We start from the raw sequence: 11888 nt of genomic DNA, 5'->3' as shown, positions 1-11888 counted from the left end.
GAAGAAGTTATAATTTGCTTCTCTGAGATCCTTTGTATGTGAGCTTCAGTATCTTGTGTTCTACTAGATAGAAGACTTTTTTTCTCCCTCCTAGAACACTCATCTCTTCTAAATAGTTTTTCCTGCTGCTGGGTGAGATTTTAAGTTCAAATCCTCATTTCTGATCTGTGATCTCATTTTATGCTCATATGTGCAGGTGTACATCAGCAGCATCACTTGTGCGACAAATTGTCTCTTACAATGCAGACTACTTTCCTGAAGCTAAAACGTGGAAGTTTAGCTGTGCTGTGGAGTCTTTCCAGTGCAATATACAGTAAGTACGCGCTGTATTTCTGTGTGGTTTATCTGGGAGAAAGAAGATTTAGAGATGTGTCCAGGATTTGATTGCCAACTTGAAGTGTTGTGAAGATAACCAACTCTCTCGTTCCCACTAGAGGGAGCACTGTAGCCGTCGTAGTTGTCTTTGAGAATCCAACTGCCTGCGTTGCTTGCAACAAATGATTTTTGTTGTTATTTTACATCCTGTTTAAATAATATATATATGGGGAATATATATATATATATGGGGACTTAAAGTTTGTAGTAATTCTGTTTTAGTAGGAGGAATGTGTCTTTTAATAGTAAGTCTTATTGTAAGGACATTTCCAGTGACTAAGGAAATAGACCTGTGGGGAGGGAGGTGATTGCATGCTGTACCGCTGCTTTAAACTTCCTGATTTGCTTTGCGTTCAGCCTTCCTCAGTGTGAGCTGTGGATTTTACATCTGCTAGGACTATGTGCTGATAGAAAACGAGCAGGCAGCTCTTCATGCATTGATTCTCATCACGTAGATCCCTACCTGGATCTGGGAGGCAGCAGGGAGAAGATATAGTTGAACACCATTATTTTTTAGGATAATACCTTCTGAATAGGGCTTTGGGGCTTCCTTTGGAGCAGAGGAAAGTGCTGCTTCAGCTGGAGCTGTTCTGTAGTGAAGTTTTCATTAATTTTTTTATCAACTTGTCCAGCAGTTTTTGCTAGTGCTGAAGAGCTTACTAATGCACTTTACAACTGCACAGAATGTGGGAGGACCTCTCCTTGGATCTCAGGTTCATTCCTGAAGCCAAGCTTTTATTGGCCATGTACAGGGTTAGGAAGACACAGAGAAGATGCGAAGTACTAGTCATTGAATGAAATACTTATTTGGACAAATTTTTGTTCAGTGCGTGACTTATAAGCTCTTTGATTCAAAGTTATCAAAATACCTGAGCAGAGAGAGATGCTTTCTCACAATCAGTTGGAAAACTGCTTTTGTCAGGCCTTGAGTGTGCTGACGGGTTGTGGGTGATCTGAGACTTCTTGTTGTAAACATATACCTGGTCCTTTTGTCTGCTGAGCTCCTGTAAGGAAGAGCAGCTTCTTCTTCCTATAAGTGCTTCTCATAGCACTTGCTATCTAACAACTTTAATGAGTTGCAGAGTGCCAATATATCTTCAAAATACAAGCTGCCTCATGTCTAGCAGCTGTATGCTACAGCTGCTGTGGGACAGTTGATGTGATGCTGCTCAAATGCACTTTTCATTTGAAAGTGGAGAACTGACCTCTGAAAGGTGGCTGGTTTTGCTGTGACTACAGTGTCAAGTTTCTTGTGGATGCATTGCTTATTCCTGCTTATGCATGGGAAAAATTACAGAGGACTTTATTTGAAAGCTGAGATGCGAAGTTCAGAGTTAGCATTTCAGTATCTGCCTGGCTGCCTATCCATAAGGTGGCTGCTGTGAAGGCTTCCTTCCTGGGTTCTCCGTAGCAGATTCTGGTCATAGAATATCTCTCCTAGAGAAGATGCGTGCTCGACTAATTTTGAAAGGGAGTAAACCTTTAAATGATGATTGCAGATTAAAGAGCATTAAAAGAATCACAGAACTGGGGAGGTTGGAAGGAACCTTTAGGGATCATTGAGTCCAACCCCCTGCTAGAGCAGGTTCCCTACAGCAGGTTGTACAGGTAGGCGTCCAGATGGGTCTTGACTATCTCTAGAGAAGGAGACCTCACCACCTCTCTGGGCAGCCTGTTCCAGTGCTCTGTCTCTCTCATGGTACAGAAGTTCTTCTTTGTGTTCATATGGAACTTAATTGATCACACTGTCAGATGTTCATTTAACATTCTTTAAATCATATCCGATACTGAGCCAGCTCCACTTGAAACAGTCCCTGTCTGGCAGTATGGGGCTCTAGGGCCTATCAGATGTGGGATTGGTTCAGATCTTCTGCCTTGGAAAATTACCCATTTTAGGTTGGAAGTGATCACTCCAGAAACAATTTATGTTGGCAGATTTAGGAGGCGGATACATACATGTGCAAGTACATGCAAGTATTTAATTTCATTAAATTCAAGGTGAAGAGAAAGGTGCCATGGTGCCAACAAATCTTTATGAAGCTTGGAAGAACTTTTTTTGTACTGTTAAATAGTTAATAAGGTGAGTTTATTTACAAAATAGAAAATATTCACAGCATATATGTCTGACTTAGAAACGTGTCACTCAACAAATCCATGTACTTCCTCCTGAAACAATTTAGCTCATAAAACTGTTTGTAGAAGTTACAAATGTTAGCCAGCCAAAACCGAAGCAGTCTAAAATCTCAGTACAAACCCATTTGTGGGCAGATAAACCCATTTGCAGGCAGATAAAATGAGTGTAATTTATGGCCTAGATACCTTATTGGCATACGTATTAAAATTCTGGGATATGTCTGTTTTTCTTAGTATTGCATTAGCTGTAATTTCTGTGTAATGCTTCAATTCATTTATATATTTGCACAAGACACTATCTGATAAAAAAGTGCCAAACTGTGTATAAGGAGGTCATCACTTTAGCTTAATTGCGCACGAATTTCCTGCGGACTCTGATGCTGAAGACCAATAACAAGACTGTTACAGCTAGAATAAACTCATTAGCCTATAAATTTAGAGCTTCTACCTGCTTTGCAAAGGGAGAATCATCTCTAAATGAGCCTAGTAACATTGATTTGTGATTAATCATTTTACTTAGTGACTCATCTGTGATCACAGCGCAACAAAAATGTCATGTTTGTTTAGTGGCATTAACTCCATTTATCTTCTCTGCATTCAGAGAATTGCTGGGTTGTCAATGCGGGATTGGGAATACAGCTGAGCAGAACCGTTGCTAAAGGACTTACAATGTCAATTTATCTAATGCAGAGATTAGACCACACAAAAGAATTATTTTTTTTGGATAAATGTTCCCTTCTTTGAGAACTAATTATTCTACTTGAGCAAGCCAAAACATTTACAGTAACGATTGTGTGTCTGCAAAAGCAAATTAACCCTAAAAATAACATTTATTGTAGTCGCTTCTGTTATTATTATTTTTAGGGCTGTCTGTGTAAGTTAACAATACTCTCAACTCTACATTTCGCAAAGCAAACCCAACTGTTGTCCATTACTAGAATGCTTCAGTTTGTCATGTTGTTATTATTACAATCCTAGTTAGATGCCTTCAGAATGATTTTTCTAACCACGCACTGACAAAGTGTTTATGGAAAGTGATAGTCACTGTCTTTAGGAAAGCTTCCGTTAATGGCTCTGCATTAAGAAATGTGGTAAACCCTTCACATTTACTTCCATCAGTTTAAAGAAGTCTGAAAAGAACTGTCTTGTTCTTTGCTAAGACTTATGTTGCTCAAAAACAAGAATTAACACATCAAGAGGTTTGGTTTTTTTTATAGCCTTCCTTACTCAGCAACGTCATTATGGCAAGGATCTCCTTCCCCAGTCCAGCAAACAGAGCACTCGGTCTGCAGAGGAGATGCCTGATGTCTCACAAGTGATGCCATGCTCCTATGTCCTATCTGATGGCAGTGTGCTTGTCTTTTGCTATTCCTCTTCTACATTTCAGCTGTTGCGTTCAAAGTAAAGTCTCTTTCTTCAGATGTTTCTCTGCAGCAGCCAGCACTGCAGCACCAAGATCTTAACCAGGGTTTCTGCTCATTGCCAAAGTGAAGACTGAAGATGAGTCATTCTTGTGAGCATTTCTGTATTCTCCAGCGCAGTACTATGACTGTGCCTGGAGAAGGATGGTGTTCTTAAGAACAGAAAATGCTGTACAGTGCTACAGTTGGAAAGATTAGTGTGGTGGAAAGGTGATATGAGATTGAAATGGCAAAAGGGATAAACAGGGGAAGGATACTCACCCATCTCTGAAGATGTAGGCTCACAGGGAAAACTCACAAGAGTGAGATCTCCAACTAGAGATCATTCCCAGTTTAAGTCAGCCCTTAGAAGGGGTCTAAGAGTGGTGCAGCCAGGCTCCACCCCTTCCAATCACTCAGGTGAACTGGCTTCACCTGTGCTCCCAGGACTGACCCAGTCCTTTCCCCAGGTGATCAATCAGTGTTTCAGGCCGTGACTAAACAGTTCCCATACACCCAGTGAGACTAAACTTGTGTTGGATGATTGAATAAATAGATGCTGTGTTTCATGACAGAAGTCCAGAAAGATTTTGCTTGGCCAAGTACGGGCTGATTAGGTAGTATTATTAGAAATATTCAAATACTGGGGAAAGCGCTCTCTGGATGGTCTATAGGTAAGTTATGTTTGTGCCACGTAAGAGAGCAGACAGAAAGCAAAATATAATTCATGTTTTCTGACATGTAGTAAGTACTAAAGCTGAACATCATAATGCATAATGTGGAGCAGTATTGATAAAGAGCTATAGCTACTTGTAACACAGGTTCCCGATTTTGTTGGGGGCTTTAGAGATACTTCCCAACAAAACAGAACCTGGAGTACGCAGAGCAAGCCATCTCTGAGACTGAAGACTGGAAAAGGAGAAGTTACAAGCACTGACCTAGCTAGGTGCTGTTTTAGCCAAAATGATCATTTTGCTCATCTTTGTATAGTGGTATGATGATAAAAGAATTCATGTTGAACGCCGGATCATAGAATCATATGAGGAGGAAAGGTGGATCTGAGAAGGAAAGAAAAATCTTGGGAAATTTTGATGAATGAACAACATGTACACCCAGCATGTTCAGTGAGCGTGAGCAATACACATCTATATTGCTTACTTAAAAAAATAATAATCTGAGTTATTATTTCAGTAACATGTTTTTTAACTGAGTGGAGGGCTTTGCCTACCGAATCTCAATGGCATTTAGGTTTTCTATTAAGTAAAGCAGACATTTTAGAAGTGTTGTTGTAAACATCAGGTGGGCTCTCTTATTCTTAGAGAAGCATTACTTAAGTATTTATGCCAACGCGTCTTAGTGTTTGATCTGTCCTAGATGAAATGTTTGCTTTGTCTTACAATACATAGCATCTAAGCGGTACTACTTCAGATCTCGATGGAGATACAAATGTGGAAGAGCAATATATGACAGAATGCCACTTTGGAAGGCAAACAGGAACCATCACGTGCTTCAGAGAAATCACAGTCACTTCAACATAAGGATCTTAGCAATGTGCTGAAAGATGGCAAGTGGCAAGTCAACATTCTTGCGGAGATTTGTTTTACTTTTTAGCATAAGACCCAGAGATTGCTTGTCAGCTCTGATAGCTTGGAAGGTCAGTTACAGTGAAGGATATGTACACTGACAGCAGAAGTAGTTTTTCAGAGGTAATGTTTTAATTTTGTTTCAAATATTGGATGAAAGCAACTCCAAAGAATTAAATACAATAAATCATTGCTGTGTTCAAGACAGTAATGTAAGGAGGCTTTTTTTTCTCCTTATAGTTGCTAATAGCAACTTATGTGGCGGACATAAGTACAGCAATTTAAAAGGACACTGGTAATGTGAATTTCTTCAAGTAGTTAAATACTAATGTCTTTCACCACAGCGACGATGTCAGCTCTGCTCCCAGTCACAAAGCGAAGGACAAATGAACTTGCCATTTTTATTTGCTGGTTTTTTTTTGTTTTGAATGAGAGATATTCAGAAAGCTGACAGTAGCCAGTCTAGTATGTAATTTTAACTTGATTTATTTGAATTAGTGAAATCTTCAGTAAACACATCTTAGTACACTTCTTAAATGTTTCTCCTTAGAGATTAAACTTCCATTTACTTGGGCTCCAGACTTTAATTGCAGTGCCTGACAGATTTCTTGAGAAAGGAGAAGTGCTGAAAGAGGAAGGGAAGGTCATCGCGCACAGAGCCATTGCGCCGAGCAGGAGCACGCTTCAGCTGCTAATCTGAATACCAGGCGAGTGTGTACATACAGCAGGAGGCATGGCTGAACCATTTACACTCTAGATTTCTTTTATGTGTGTCTGTCAGGAGGCGTGTTTGTCTACTGCCAAAGAAGTTGCCTTTCTGCGTGGCGTTCCTGGCTGTGTGCTGCTGTGTGTGTAAGAGTGGCTGCGTTTATGTTGCTCACCTTAACCTACACTTGGGTTAGCTGGTTGATGGGGGAAGAATGCTTAAAGCAAAACCCCGGTTAGGGATACCGTGCACAATGGTGTACAAACTTGTCAGAAGAGCCTGCGAATTAAATGACTAGTTGTCAATGTACATTCTAGAGGCGGAATTCTCCCCATACTGAAATCAATCCTAATGGCATAGCTGATTTCAGATGTGGTGGTGTTTGCTATCTGCTAATGTATGTATGGTATGTATGTATGGTATGGCACGCGTGTTCTTAAAGAACGTGCTGTTGTCTTGGTTTGAGGCCTTTTTGCAAAGACTGCGGAAATTGCCAAAGGGATTTTTCCTGCTCACAGTGAGGTCTGGACTTGGCGATGTCAAAGTGTAAATGAAACACCTGTGCTCTGTCCTGCTCCATCACCTCCAATCCCCTGCTAGCTCTGCTAAAGCATCCAGGTTGAAATGGCACAGAGGGAGGTGCACCTGCCCTCCTTAACTCCTGGTATCGCTGGCCACCAGAGAGAAAATTCCATTGCACAACATCTTGAAATGACCCAGAAGTATTTGCCAGGGCTCACCTTATAATTCTTTCTTTCTGGCCATCGCTGCTTCTGTTGTCCCAAGAGTTTACTCTTCAAAGAAGCACTGTCCTGGCCTCCTGGGACTTGCCTGTTCCTTGGTAACCTCAGCAGCACAAGCAAAGAAATTAAGGATTCCTCTTGAAAAAGAAATGAGTTGCTTGAAAAAAACCCTCTTCTAGGCTGGAGGCCTCGCTGCGAATTCTGCATGCTGCAGTATCTCTGACTTGCTTCTGAAAGCCATGTTTGCAGACTCTGGCTTCAAAGGGTAGGAATAGGTCTTGTGCTAATGTAATTGTGCTTGAGACACCACTTGGCTGTGCTGTACTCAGAAGCGTCATCTTATTCCCTGCTGCTTTTTCTAAGCATGTGCAGACTTTACTGAGAACCTGGTAAAGGCTCTGAGAACTTTACAGAAGGGAAGAAATGGTCAGTATTTTTGAAAGATGTATGTATTTTCTGCTCTAATTAGGTAGAATATGGCCATAACATTATCAGTTCAATTAAAAGTATGTCAATAAGAGGCAGTTGTGTGCTACGTAAAAGGGTCTTTTGTTGAAAACTGCCCTGAATTACGACTGTTTTATACACATTAATTTGCTTTGTACGTACAGAATGGAGCTGATTGAACAGCACGATTGTCTGATGAGAGCTGAAAAGCAGCACTTGCTGTAGGTAATTTAAATTGAGCCCTATTATCATTTACGGATTTATTCTGCTTAGAATCAATAAGATGAAAAAGGGTCTGAAAGCTTTAAGCTAATGCTAATCACTTTTGGGTCAGTGACTCCTTGTGTTTAAGTTATGTATTTCTTCCTTGTCTTCACAGAGCTACTTGGAAACTGAAATATTTAGAATATCTTCCACTGAAGAGAATCTCCCCTCCTAATTCACAGAGCGTTTGGCTCTGATAAATGTTCTGTTATATTGAAAGAGTTCCCTGAGAAGGAAGTGACACCAAGCAAAAGGACAAAAGAGATGTTCTAGAAAGAAGTTCAGCATGAGTACCCTGGAGATTTTGATTTTAAAGCAGTATTCTGGGAGTCTGGTGATTGAACTTGTCCTTAGGACACGGAGTGAAGCCAGAATTGGGTAGTTCTGTAATTCTATTACAGCAACAATTTTGTTTCTGGACAATTTCTTTTTTTGGGTTAGAGGTATCACTGGACCTAGGACAGAAAAGACTAAAAGGAGGGCAGAACCAAGCTGTTTCTGATGCAATTAACTGGGGTAATACAGTGAAACAGAATGAAAAGACGTGTTATTGGTTAAATAGGACTGGAAAAGCAGTTTGACAAATGTAATTGTCTAATAAGACCTTGGCTGTTGTCTTCGGGGCTGCAGGCAAGAGACAAATGTGTGCTGCATGATGGGGCAAGCTCCTAGAAGAAGATACCCCCCACCCCCCCATCACTCTGCCATAGTTCCCAGCCCTCCAGACATGCTCTGTTCCCTTTGGAGTTTAGAAACTGGTGCCAAAAATACAGCTTAAATAGAAGGCGAGACAAAAATTGACTCCTACTGCAGTAAGAATGTCTTCTGTGTTAATAATGCCTATATTATGAAAAATGTCATTTACTGGCTATGTAATAATGCATGGACTGTGCTCTCTGCAAAGAAGCCAGGAGGGCAAGTGAGAGGAGTGTGCTGAACCAGATCTCTTTAGGAACTGGATGTACAACTCCGTGACAGAGCTTACTGCTCTCCGAAATCTACAACTTCTCCCAGAGTGGCAGAGATGATACAGAAGCAGTGCTGCAGTGGGAAGGGCCCCTTCAGTCTTGATTCTGCCATTTCTGCTGTTGTGGACCCTCCTCGTTTTGATAGATAGATTCTGGAAGGCAGGAGGGCACCCCAGGTGCTGCCTCCTGAAGAGCTGGGTGCTGCCAGTGCTGAAGACCAAGCACTGTGGGCAATACTGAGGGCTACAAAAGGATGGTGTGTCTCACTTGAGGTGTGGGAGGTGGAGGAGATGAGTCACAATTAGAATTAGTTTTTCAAGGCCTAGGTGAGTACCCAGGCACTGCACCCTGTGGCATCTCTGTTCACCAGGTGCAGGAAGGTTAGATCTGGGTGATTAAGCAATCGGTGCTTTTACAGCTACGGTTTTCCATGTAACATCGCTGTTGGAGTGGATTGCCAAGCCTTTGTTTCATCAGCAAGGTAGCTTTTCCTCCTTGTATTAACTTTCCCCATATACTCCGGACTATGACTTTAGTTTTAGCTCTTTTAAAGGGGTTTAAAAAAAAAACATGTTAAACTTTCTTGTATAAAAATAGGATGGAGCAGCTAATATGCTTCCTTGCAATAAATAGCTATAAAAACATCAAAGGTTTGGATAACTGTTAGCTGTGTATTTTGTAATGCCTATTGTATTTCCATTTTGTTAGCTCTATTTAAAGAGCGGTATTATCATGCCCCATTTCCTGTTAGATAGTTCTATTTGTCTGCACTACAGGAGGCAGGAGATTTTAGGTCCAAAAGAAATTATCTCTCAGTAAATTACTCCTAACTCCATTACTGAATACTAAGCACTCTCCCCTGGCTGTGTGAGCAGCTTGAAGAGATAACATTGCAATTTATTTATTTGTTTTGTCCCACGTATATAGGTGACACACGGACTCATCTGAGCAGAGACAGCGATAACTGACAGGTACATTAGATCAGACACATATAGCAAAGTTTACTTTGATTATGTAGCAAGTGTGAAGACGTACAGTAGCTGATGTCAGTTTGATCTCTCTTATAGTATATAATGGCTTGTCTCTTTCATGGCTGAATGGACACTAATTTTTGTCTAATAAGTAAGCTATCAGTTGAGAGTGTTTTAGAGAGTAGCCAGAGTTTTTTATCCTCCCGAAAGGGAAACCATTCGTGAAATTATTTTAAAATTTGTTTGGATTGCTTGTTGTATTCATTTTTTCTCCTTCTCAAGTCCTCTGTTTACTCAGAGGTACTAACGGTACAGTATTTCTAAAGGACCTGCTGTGAATCTATTGCAATGTGTATGAGACCTTTCCATATGAAAATAGTTGCAGAGAACTGAATATATTCAGTCTATTTTGATGCGTGTCTGCCAAACTGCAAAGTCTGTCTGTTCCACTTTTTAAACTATACAGGGAGAGGAAAAGCCCTTCTGGGTAACCTAGGAAGGATCTAAGACTGCAATGTTTGTAGATGGTATGTTTTCTTATTGTTGTGTGGCCGTGATTCTGGTTCCATTTATGAAAAATACCTTTCTAAAATATGTTTTGCAAGGCGTGATATAACAGGTCAGTAATGTATTTACATTAAAAATTGACAAGCTTTGGAAGGGAAGGGTAATGTTCTGTGTGTTATGGCAGAAAGGCAGTTCCAGGGGAAACACGGGGAGCAGTCACTGCTAAATTTTGGAGATGTCCATTGAGAGAGAATAAAAAGAAGTCACCACCTTTTTGGTTACTACAAGTATGATAGGAATTATTAACATCGCTGTACCCTGCCATGTTTAAGTCTGTGGACTCAGAAAGGCTTATTTCAGCATTGTTCTCTCTTGTTTCTCACTGAGAGGTTGAGCTATTTTAGCTCTAATTGAAGTGAGGTGCTAAAGCCTGGTATGTGTGGAACTTGTTCTCGTTTGTTGGGTTTTTTGCCTTTCTACCTAGATCATTGCTGGTGTGTAGAACTTCTCATGAAAAGCACTGTGCTACTGGGGATGTCAGGGAGATGTAACAGTGAATGGACACCACCTTGTCAAAGACAGGATGGGGAGAATGTCTTTTCTTTCTGTCCAATCCAAATGTTCTTCCGTAAGCAAAACTGCTGAGTACTTCAGTATTGAGGTTGTACATAATTGTGTCAATATGCCTTTGCAATCCAAAGGGGCTGATAACAGAAAACAACACAACCCTTAATAATAATAAGGCTTAATTTTAATCACAAATGGGGGATGCTTTTTAGACACCTAACAGATGTTAAATATTGAAAACCTCTCTTGACATAGAAAAATGAATATTTATATTGTTTCCTTTGCCTGTCACGTGTGAGAAGTGTATCTTGACTTGCATCAAGTAAATTACTGGAGAAATGTGTGCTGCTTTCCTCAGTGGGAAGGTGCTCGCTTCAGATGAGAATCGTGGTGTTTCCAACCTTTTTCAGTTTGCAGGCTGAAAGGTTTCACAACTGAAAGTTTCAGAATCAACTACATATTCACAGGAATGAAGCAGTGAACCAAAGGATGTTTTCAAATCCTCACCAATATTGAACTGCCCCTCTATTTCCACTGGGCTATGATTGGCATCCTTATGGTGTGGCTGAAGTTCCTGTACCTCAGTTGCTGCTGGCCAACTCATATAATCACCAAGGTTGGAAAAGACCTCCAAGATCACTTAATCCAGCTGTCCACCTACAGTTTATTAATGTTGCCCACTATACCATGTGCTTTAGTATCACATTTGCACACCTCCTGGCCATGACCTCAACTGTAGCTGAAGACCAGCTTGTGAAAGCTGTGGTCATGGATCTGCAGCACAGATGCATATTTGTCTTAAAGGTTTTCAAGAGTAACTGCTCTTGGCAGCTTAATGAGGTAAAATCTGCAAGAGCCATAGATAATGGCCATGTCTGTGCTAAAAACAACCAGTAGGGTTCTCTGCTGCTGTCACTTGGGCTTGGGATGAGAAACTGAGATGCAGGTAGTGTTCTTCTTATTAAAATCAAGACTTTCCTGTACACTCTAGTAGTGCCTTGAGCTGCTGTTTTCACATCCTCGGTGCTGTGCCTTAGCTGTCCTTAGTATTCCCTTCTGCTCTGCTTAGGAGGACTGCTTGTTTGGAGAAGTGGGCTCAGAGGATTGCACTTCATGAACTCCCCAAGCAGAAGCCTGACTGTGTGGCTGGGGAGCAGTGTGTGAATGCCTTCCATCTCCTCTTCTGTCCTCCATGTGCAGCTCCTTCTCCGTCTTTACTTAGTT

The sequence above is a fragment of the Excalfactoria chinensis genome, chromosome 4, assembly GCF_039878825.1.
Source record: "Excalfactoria chinensis isolate bCotChi1 chromosome 4, bCotChi1.hap2, whole genome shotgun sequence".
Lineage (NCBI taxonomy): Eukaryota > Metazoa > Chordata > Aves > Galliformes > Phasianidae > Excalfactoria > Excalfactoria chinensis.
The sequence above is the reverse complement of the archived record's forward strand: the minus strand, read 5'-3'. Positions refer to the sequence as shown.